General features: G+C 37.2%; 1 non-coding gene across 1 annotated transcript; it reads left to right on the forward strand.

The window, feature by feature from the left end:
* Window positions 1-7,871: 7,871 nt before the first annotated feature.
* LOC145952252 (small nucleolar RNA R71) lies at window positions 7,872-7,978 on the forward strand. Its single transcript, XR_014429931.1, has one exon. It is a non-coding gene; the product is annotated as a small nucleolar RNA R71 (small nucleolar RNA).
* Window positions 7,979-9,667: the final 1,689 nt, after the last annotated feature.

Raw genomic sequence — 9,667 nt, forward strand, 5'->3', positions numbered from 1 at the left:
TAAAATAAAAATAAAACATAAAACTTAAAAAGCTGGGACGCGAAGTGAATCACGGCCGTGACTGAGAATCACGACCGTGATCTTCTCTGGAGCACATCTATGAAGGGTCAGTGGCGTTCACGGGTGTGATTGGGAGTCACGGCCGTGATTTTCTCTGGTGAATCACGGGCGTGATTTAGAATCACGGCCGTGATTTTCCCTGTAGCTCAGCATTTCCTCTTTAATTCTTAAATCTTGATCCTGCTCAGAGAAAACACAACACATACCAAGAAAAGCATAAAATAGGAAAATGATATAAAAATTTATTAAAAACATGAAAGATATGCATGATTATGCTATGAATTCTTGTGAATTAAAGTGCTAAAATACGAGTAAAATACACAACATCAAATAACCCCAAACTTGAACTTTTGTTTGTCCTCAAACAATAATTAGCTCTTTGAAAAAAAAAATCATCAAGAATTAACTGAGCATTTAAAATCTTCACTCTTAGTCTCACAAGGTCCAATTAGAATCTTAATCTTTCATTACTAGCGCCAACTCTTAGTTTCTAAGAGTTTCATGATGTCAAATCTTGTAAAGCTCATTAGTCAAACGAAGATAATTTAACAGAAATAATTTTTCAATGCTTGTGACACAAATAGGGGTAATATTTTTATTTTTGTTTTTGTCTCACCTAAAACATTTCCCCAGTAGCCAATCAGTGTAGAGAGGATGATAATTTCAAGAACACGTAGCCTCAAAGGGGGTCTAGCTATTTTACTAAACAATTCCCCAGTAGCTAATTAGTTCCCTTAGTTTTCTAAGGTTAAGAATATTCTCCCTCTAACCTATGACCTCAAAGGGGTGCTAGGTGATTTTTTTTTTTTTTTTTTTTTTATTACCCCCAAAAGCTTTTAAGCACGAATTAAAAAGAATTTATCTTCAAGAGACTATTTTTATAATTCTCGATCATTTCAAGCCTCAATACTAAGAACCAAGTGCTAGCCACAAAACCAGCTAATTTTTCAACCTTTTGTTCTGAGACTTCAAGATTCAATTCATCACATTCAGTGTTTTCAAAGACGAACAATTTCATTAAAAATATTTACTTTTCAAACACAAATTCAAGCTGGGATTAACTGAATATGTATATATGCATGATTTTTTTTTTATTTTTTTTTATTTTTTTTTTTACTTTGCATGAATGAATGAAATGCGTACATCCTCCTAACCCCAAACTTAAATATTTGCTTGTCCCGAAGCAAAGAGCTAATGAATGCATGATAGATTATTTTGACAAAATTATAAAATGCATGAATATGCAACCAACCCACAACAGAAAGGAATGCTTGTCCCTAAGCATCAGAGTAAAACAAGGAATAAGAAAGATCTCACTGTGGTGGAAAATCATCTGGATACCGTTGAATGTGCCATTGATACATTTGATCAACCATGTAATTATAATGCTGCTGGCGTTCATCCATTTGTTTCAGCCGGTTATCCATTGATTGAATAGCTGCCAGGATAGCAGCATTGTCCACCTCAGGTCCAGGATGTAGAGGGGGTTGTTCAGGAGCTGCTTCCTCATCTGCAGGAGCCGCTTCCTCAGCTGCTGGAGGTAGGTCCTCTAATGGCTCCAGTGGAAACTGCCGTGTAGCCCGGTTCTTCACGGTGTATGTTGGATTTGGTAACTGGTGGTGCACTCCCGACTGGGTTACTACAAAGTAGTATTTATCATCTTCATCTTTCGCAATGCAGTTCATAGAAGAGCAGGTAGCAAAATTAATAGTACGGCTTCCAGGGAGTGGTTCTAACTGGTCCAGCCAAGCGTGATAGCCAAGGTGTTTGGCTATAGTGGTAATGAGGCCGCCATTCACAATCGCACCGTGGCTGGTATTGGAAATACTCTGGAACTGTCGTGCCAAATGACTGCCAGAATCAATAGGCTCCTCTCTGTTTTCCATCATAGCCCATAAAAGTAAAAGGTCGCTCAAACGAACCTTTCCTTTAGAATCACCTCGGGCCAAAACAGTAGAGGCAATAAAGCGGTGCATAATACGGATGGCGGGATGGCGGAAAGCAGAGGAATTACATTTTCCAGCGACCCAATTACTTGTACCTATCAAACTATACCAAAAAGAACCAGGGTTGAAAGAACTTGGGGTTCTCGTGCTCCCTCCAGTGGGAAATCCAAAAATATTATTGAACTGAGCCAGGGTTAATTCGTGTTCTTGGTTAAACATACGGAAAGAAATCAAACCTTCAGAACAATTTGGCCCAGATAATATTTCCGTGTGGAGAGAGCTCAAGAACTCAAGAACTAGTCGAGGATAAACAACATCATTATGCATGGTAGCAAAGGTTGTCCACCCAATGTTAGTTAACATGAAATTGATATCAGCACGTAAACCCAACTTACGAATAAATGGGAAGTCGAGATACCTGGTAGGATGGATAGTGCGGAAGCGTAATACCTCGTTCCACTCACGCTGTTCATCGTTCCGATAGAACCTCGGAGGAAGGTGCGGAATTTCACTTGCTTCTTCCTCGTAACTGTGGGTATCGGAAGCGGTGGAGGACGAACCAACGGTACGGGTGCGCTTGGGAGCCATGGATGAACGGAAGGAGTGAATGTGGGAGGAAGAGGGAAGAAGAGGAAGAAGAAGTGAGAAGCTAGGGTTTGGGAGAGAAGAAAAGAGAGAATGGGCAGAGTTCGTAAGTTTGAGAGAAGTGAGAATGTAAAAGGAGGGGGAAAAATATATAAGGGAAAGGGGAATTTCAAAAATCACGGGTTGTATCTGTTGAGCGTCAGCAGGGAATCACGGGCGTGATTGGAAATCACGGCCGTGATTCTCTTTGTGAGTTTTCAAAAATTCAAACAGAGGAGATCACGCCCGTGATTTATAATCACGGTCGTGATTCTCTCTGGGGTTTTCCAAAAATTTTCCAGAGAAGATCACGCCCGTGATTTATAATCACGGTCGTGATTCTCTCTGGGGTTTTCCAAAAATTTTCCAGAGAAGATCACGCCCGTGATTTAGAATCACGGTCGTGATTCTCTCTGGAACTCTGAAATTTTATTTTATTATTATTATTATTATTATTTTTTTTTTTTTTAAGAAACTTGAGTAGGTTCCTGAAGAACCATAGAGTATAATTTTTCTAAGTGTTCCCCATGGAAATATAACTTCAATCTCTGTGCATTGACCTTGAATATGTCGCCTTTATCGTTTCTGATTTCTACAGCTCCATAGGGATATACTTTTTGAACTGTAAAAGGCCCTGACCATCTTGACTTCAATTTTCCAGGAAACAATCTGAGTCTGGAATTAAATAATAGCACCGAGTCCCCTTGCTTGAATTCTCTTCTATGTATATGCTTGTCATGCCACCTCTTTGTTCTTTCTTTGTAAATCTTAGCATTTTCATATGAGTCTAATCTGATTTCATCAAGCTCATTGAGTTCCAATTTCCTTTTTTCTCCAGCATCCTTTAGGTCATAGTTGAAGTATTTTATTGCCCACAAAGCCTTGTGTTCTAGCTCTACAGGAAGATGGCAAGATTTGCCATAAATCAGCCTAAATGGAGACATGCCAATAGGTGTTTTGTAAGCAGTCCTGTAGGCCCAAAGAGCTTCATCTAATCTTAAAGACCAGTCCTTTCTTGTTGTAGATACAGTCTTCTCAAGGATCTTTTTGATTTCTCTGTTGGATATTTCTACCTATCCACTTGTTTGAGGGTGATAAGGTGTACCAACCTTGTGAGTGACTCCATACTTTTTTAAGAGAGATTCAAACTTTCTTTCAATAAAATGTGAGCCTCCATCACTGATCACAGCTCTTGGGACCCCAAATCTTGGAAATATAATTCTTTTGAAGAGTTTAATGACAGTATTTGAATCACTCGTTTGAGCGGGAATCGCTTCTACCCACTTGGACACATAATCAACTGCAACTAATATGAACTTGTAACCTTTAGAACTTGGGAATGGTCCCATGTAATCTACTCCCCATACATCAAAAATTTCTACTTCTAAAATCCCATTTAATGGCATTTCATGTTTCCTGGATATATTCCCTGATCTTTGGCATTGGTCACAAGAATTTACCATCTTCCAGGTATCCTTAAATAAGTTTGGCCAGTAAAAACCAGATTGTAGAATTTTAGCTGCAGTTTTTGACGTACTAGCATGCCCTCCATATGCGGAAGAATGACATGAGTGAATGATGTGAGGAGCTGCTTCTTCTGAGATACACCTTCCGTAGATACCATCTCTACACCTCTTATATAGGTAAGGTTCATCCCAAATAAAGCTGTTAAGGTCACTAAAGAATTTCTTCTTTTGTTGATAATTAAAGTCTTCAGGAAGGACTCCACATGCTAAGTAATTCGCATAATCTGCATACCAGGGACTGTTTTTCACAACAACTGCTAAAAGCTTTTCGTCTGGGAAGCTGTCATTAATAGGGAGTTCCTCCTTTGTTGCTTGGTCTTGTGGAAGTCGAGAGAGATGATCAGCTACTACATTTTCTACTCCCTTTCTGTCCACAATCTCTAAATCAAATTCTTGTAAAAGGAGAATCCATCTGAGGAGCCTAGGTTTAGCATCCTTTTTATTAAAAAGATACTTTAGGGCAGAGTGATCTGTGTAAACAATAACCTTAGACCCCACAAGATAAGATCTGAACTTTTCAAAAGCATAGACGACTGCTAACAATTCTTTTTCTGTTGTTGCATAATTGGCTTGGGCTTCATCAAGAGTCTTGCTGGCATAGTATATAGCATGAACCTTCTTGTCCTTTCTTTGTCCCAATACAGCTCCTATAGCATAGTCACTTGCATCACACATGATTTCAAAAGGAAGGCTCCAGTCAGGAGTTTGCAGAATAGGAGCTGTAGTGAGAGCTTCTTTCAACCTGTAGAATGCATTCTTACAAGAAACATCAAAGTTAAAAGGTACCTCTTTCACAAGTAGATTAGATAATGGTTTAGAGATTTTTGAAAAATCTTTAATAAACCTTCGGTAGAAACCGGCATGCCCTAAGAAACTTCTAACACCTTTAACATCAATTGGAAGAGGCAATTTATCAATTACTTCTATTTTTGCTCTATCTACCTCAATTCCTCTCCCAGATATTAGGTGTCCTAAGACAATTCCTTCTTGTACCATAAAATGACATTTTTCCCAATTTAAGACTAAATTCACTTCAGAGCAACGCTGCAATACTTTAGTTAGATTTAATAGACAGTCATCAAAGGAAATACCATAAACTGAAAAGTCATCCATGAAAACTTCCATCTCTTTTTCCAATAAATCACTAAAGATTGCAGTCATACATCTTTGAAAGGTAGCAGGTGCATTACATAGGCCAAAAGGCATTCTCCTATAAGCAAAAGTACCATAGGGACATGTAAAAGTAGTTTTCTCTTGGTCTAATGGATGAATAGGGATTTGATGAAAACCGGAGTATCCGTCCAAATAACAAAAGTATGAATGCATTGCTAACCTTTCAAGCATTTGATCAATAAAAGGTAAGGGAAAGTGATCCTTTCTAGTGGCATTATTTAATTTTCTATAATCAACACACATACGCCACCCAGTCACAGTTCTTGTGGGAATTAATTCATTATTATCATTTTTAACTACTGTCATCCCACCTTTCTTAGGAACCACATGAACTGGACTTACCCAAGGACTATCAGATATAGCATAAATTACCTTAGCATCCAATAATTTCAAAATTTCTTTCTTTACCTCTTCTTTCATCTTGGGATTTAGTCTTCTTTGAGCTTCAACAGAAGGTTTGGATCCTTCCTCCAAGAAGATGCGATGCATACAAAATGAAGAACTAATTCCCTTTATATCAGCCATAGTATATCCAATAACTTTTCTAAATTTTCTCAACTCATTGAGAAGTTTTTCAGTTTCTTTTTCATTTAAAGCTGAATTTACTATGACTGGATAAGTGGAATTAGCCCCCAAAAACTCATACCTTAAAGATGAAGGAAGTGGTTTAAGTTCTAACTTTGGAGAGTTTTCTTCTTGCCAATCTGTTGAAGACTCAAGAAGACTTTCTACTAGAGGATCTTTTTCTTTACACGGGGGACTTGAATCGATCAAGCAAGCATAATTAGGTTGAATCCCCTCAAGATCTATGTGCTTTCCTCCAACTAGAAAATTCTCCAAGGGATCCCTCAAAATAGATCTCATGACTTCTTCCTCCATGTCTTTAGGCAATATATCAACCCTGCAGCAAATATTTTCAAGAGAAGGTTGTCTAACAGATTTAGCAATATTAAATTCCATTGTTTCATCATTAATGGATAAGGACAATTTTCCATGTTTGACATCTACTATCACGCCTGCTGTAGCCAAAAATGGTCTACCTAGTATGATTGGTATTTGTTTGTCCTCTTCCATTTCTAAAACAACAAAATCTCCCGGAATTAAAAATTTACCTATCTTAACTGGAACATCTTCTAAAATTCCTATGGGATATTTTATAGATCTATCTGCTAACTGGATTGACATTGTTGTAGGCTTTAATTCTCCCATATCTAATTTCTTGCAAATTGATAAAGGCATTAAACTGATACTTGCCCCAAGGTCACATAAGGCTTTTTCAAACCTTAGATTTCCAATGAGACAAGGTATAGAGAAACTACCGGGATCCTTAAGTTTTTTGGGCAAATTATGATGGATCAATGTAACAGTCTCTCTATCATCCAATTTCCTTCGGTTAGCTAAAAGATCCTTAAGAAATTTAGCATATGTAGGCATCTGTTGTAGAGCTTCTACAAATGGAATGTTTACATACACTTGTTTGATCATATTTAAAAAATTTTCAAATTGTCTATCAAGTTTAGTCCTTGCTAACCTTTGAGGAAAAGGAATTGGAGGGTGATAAACAGTTTGAGGCTTTGATGAAGATACTTTTTCTTTTTCTAATCTCTCTTTTTCAGGTTTTTCAACCATAGGAGAAGCGTCTTCATCAATCTCAATATTATCATTTTGATTAGACACAGGTCTGTCTAATTTCTTCCCACTCCTTAAAGTAACAGCATTAACATTTTCAGCTGGGTTTGCAACTGTTTTACCTGGGAACTTACCTGGAGAATTGTTTGAACTAGGCATCAACTGTGCAATTTGATTTTCCAGCATCTTGTTGTGGAGAGTAATATTCTCAACCTTGACAGCAAGGTTTTGAATAGAATTTGCCATTGAATCATTGGTCTGTTTTTGATTAGTGACAAAATTCTCCATAAGGTTTTCTAATCTTGAAACACTTTGTTGAATTGAGGGTGTCTGTACTGGATTTCCTTCCCCATTAATGAAGTGATTGGACGGACGGAAATTAGGTTGCTGATTGCTAGTTCCTTGAACTGGGTTATTCTTCCAAGAAAAGTTAGGATGATTCTTCCAACCAGGGTTGTATGTGTTGGAATATGGATTACTCTTCTCTCTTCGAGGAGTGTCATAGAAATTATGAGAAGCTGCCACCTGTTCAGTAGTATCTTCTTTTTCTCCAGTAAAAATTGAGGTACAATCTACTGCAGTGTGCCCTTGTTCCCTACAAAGGTCACATACTTGATTTGTAGCCACTGAATTAACCTTAGCTTTTTCCATCTTGTCTAATCTTTGATTAAGAGTATCAAATTTTGCTAAGAGTAACTCAATATTGTTCACTTCATATCGCCCCGGAGTTCCTTTCCTTGCTGTGACTTCTCTTTCACTGTATTGGCTGTGATTTGAGGCTACATTTTCCAAAATAATCATGCAGTCATTAATAGGTTTCCCCATGAAAGATCCTCCAGCTGCTGAGTCTAATATCATGGTGCTTTGTTGGTCCAATCCTTCAAAGAAAAATTGGATGGTAAGCCAACGGTTGAAGCCATGTTGTGGGCATGCTTGAAGATATCCTTTGAACCGCTCCCATGCTTCATAAATAGTCTCTCCAGTGCCTTGTTGGAAATTAGTGATTTTCTTCCTCAATTCTTTAGTTTTAGAAGGAGGAAAGAATTTCTCTAGAAAAGCTCTTTCACATAATTCCCAAGTTGCTATCTTTTCTCTAGGCACTGTTCTTAACCACACCTTTGCCTTATCTCTCAAGGTGAGTGAGAATAAGCGGAGTCGCATTCCATCAGAAACTTCATCATCAAATTGCTGGGTCTCACAGATTTCCAAGAACCCCTCTAAGTGGTCATTAGGATCTTCTGATGGTAGTCCTCCAAAGGTGTTCTGTTTGAGCATATTCACCAGAGAAGCTGGTACAGTAGCTCCAGTTTGCATCTCCCCTCCAGGTATCCCACGAGCTACGGGTGCAGAGTAATCCCGAAGCGGTAAATTATCTCGTTGTGCAGCCATGTCAAATTCTCTAGAAAGGTTTCTTTTCCTTCTCAGGAGAGTTCTTTCAATCTCAGGATCAAGTGGTGTTGGTTTCCCAAGACGTAGAGATCTCTTTTGCATTAACCCTAAGGCACTGCAAAAAAAAAAAAAAAGAAAGTGACCCGTGAAATCTGAATTGGAGAAGTAAACACTAAAAAAAAATTATTTATTTATTTATTTATTTTTTTTTTTTTTTTTTAAATTCGAATTAAAATAATTGTAATTTAAATCAAGAGACGTAGTCCCCGGCAACGGCGCCAAAAACTTGATGTATGGAAAACCGCAAGTGTACGGTTGTCGTCAAGTAATAAATATCGAATCACAGGGACTACGTGTTTGACCTAGAATTACTAGTATTTTAATTTGAATTTTAAAACAGATTGAATTTTTGTTTTGAGATGATAAGATCAGATTTGATGGTAAAAGAGATAGTAATGCAATTAATGAATAAGATAAAACTTTAAGATAAGATAAGGAGATTTCTGGGAATCTAGGGTTCGCACAAAGAGTTCCAACAATATTGAATTATTATTTTCATTAATTAATTCTATTCCATCTTGAAGGTAGTCTTAACCTAATTTAATCCTTGCACCTTCTCAGGCTACGAGGACGTGTTTAATTAAAATTAATCTCTACTCTCGTGGTAATTACGTTCAATTAAACCCATTAAGATCTTTGTTAATCTATTGCTCCTCGAAAGCTTAAATCAACTCTCGTGATTTAACACTCAAGTCTGTTCCTTTAGGTTCCGATAATTAGGTTCTCCTCTCAGTTCATCCCTAATTATCTATGATTATGAAAATTAAGATTAATTGTTTATCATAATTATAATCAAGTTCTCCTCTCAGTTCATCCTTAATTAATGTTATTATGAAAACAATAATATTAAAGTTCATATATAAAATATAAAAGAACAGATCAAGAATTGGAATAAAATTAAGAAACTGAATAATGCATTAATAAAGAGGTTCTCAGAGGCTAAGCCCTGATCCCAGAAAAAGGGAAACTACTCACAGGAGTTCATAGTAGTTCTCCAAGAAAAGAAGAATAAAAGAAAAGCAAACCTTAGAGTCGATGGCACAGGCGCCCAACCTTCTCCAAGTGTCAAAAACTAAAAAAAACTGTCTCCGAAACAAAAATCTCCGTTCTAGGCTAACCTCATCTAATTTATAACCTAAAAGGGTAAAAAGGTAAAACTACCAAGATAAAAATTACAAAGATAAAATAAAAATAAAACATAAAACTTAAAAAGCTGGGACGCGAAGTGAATCACGGCCGTGACTGAGAATCACGACCGTG

The sequence above is a fragment of the Cajanus cajan genome, chromosome 9 (assembly GCF_000230855.2).
Source record: "Cajanus cajan strain Asha chromosome 9, NIPB_CcT2T_4, whole genome shotgun sequence".
NCBI classification, from domain to species: Eukaryota; Viridiplantae; Streptophyta; class Magnoliopsida; order Fabales; family Fabaceae; genus Cajanus; species Cajanus cajan.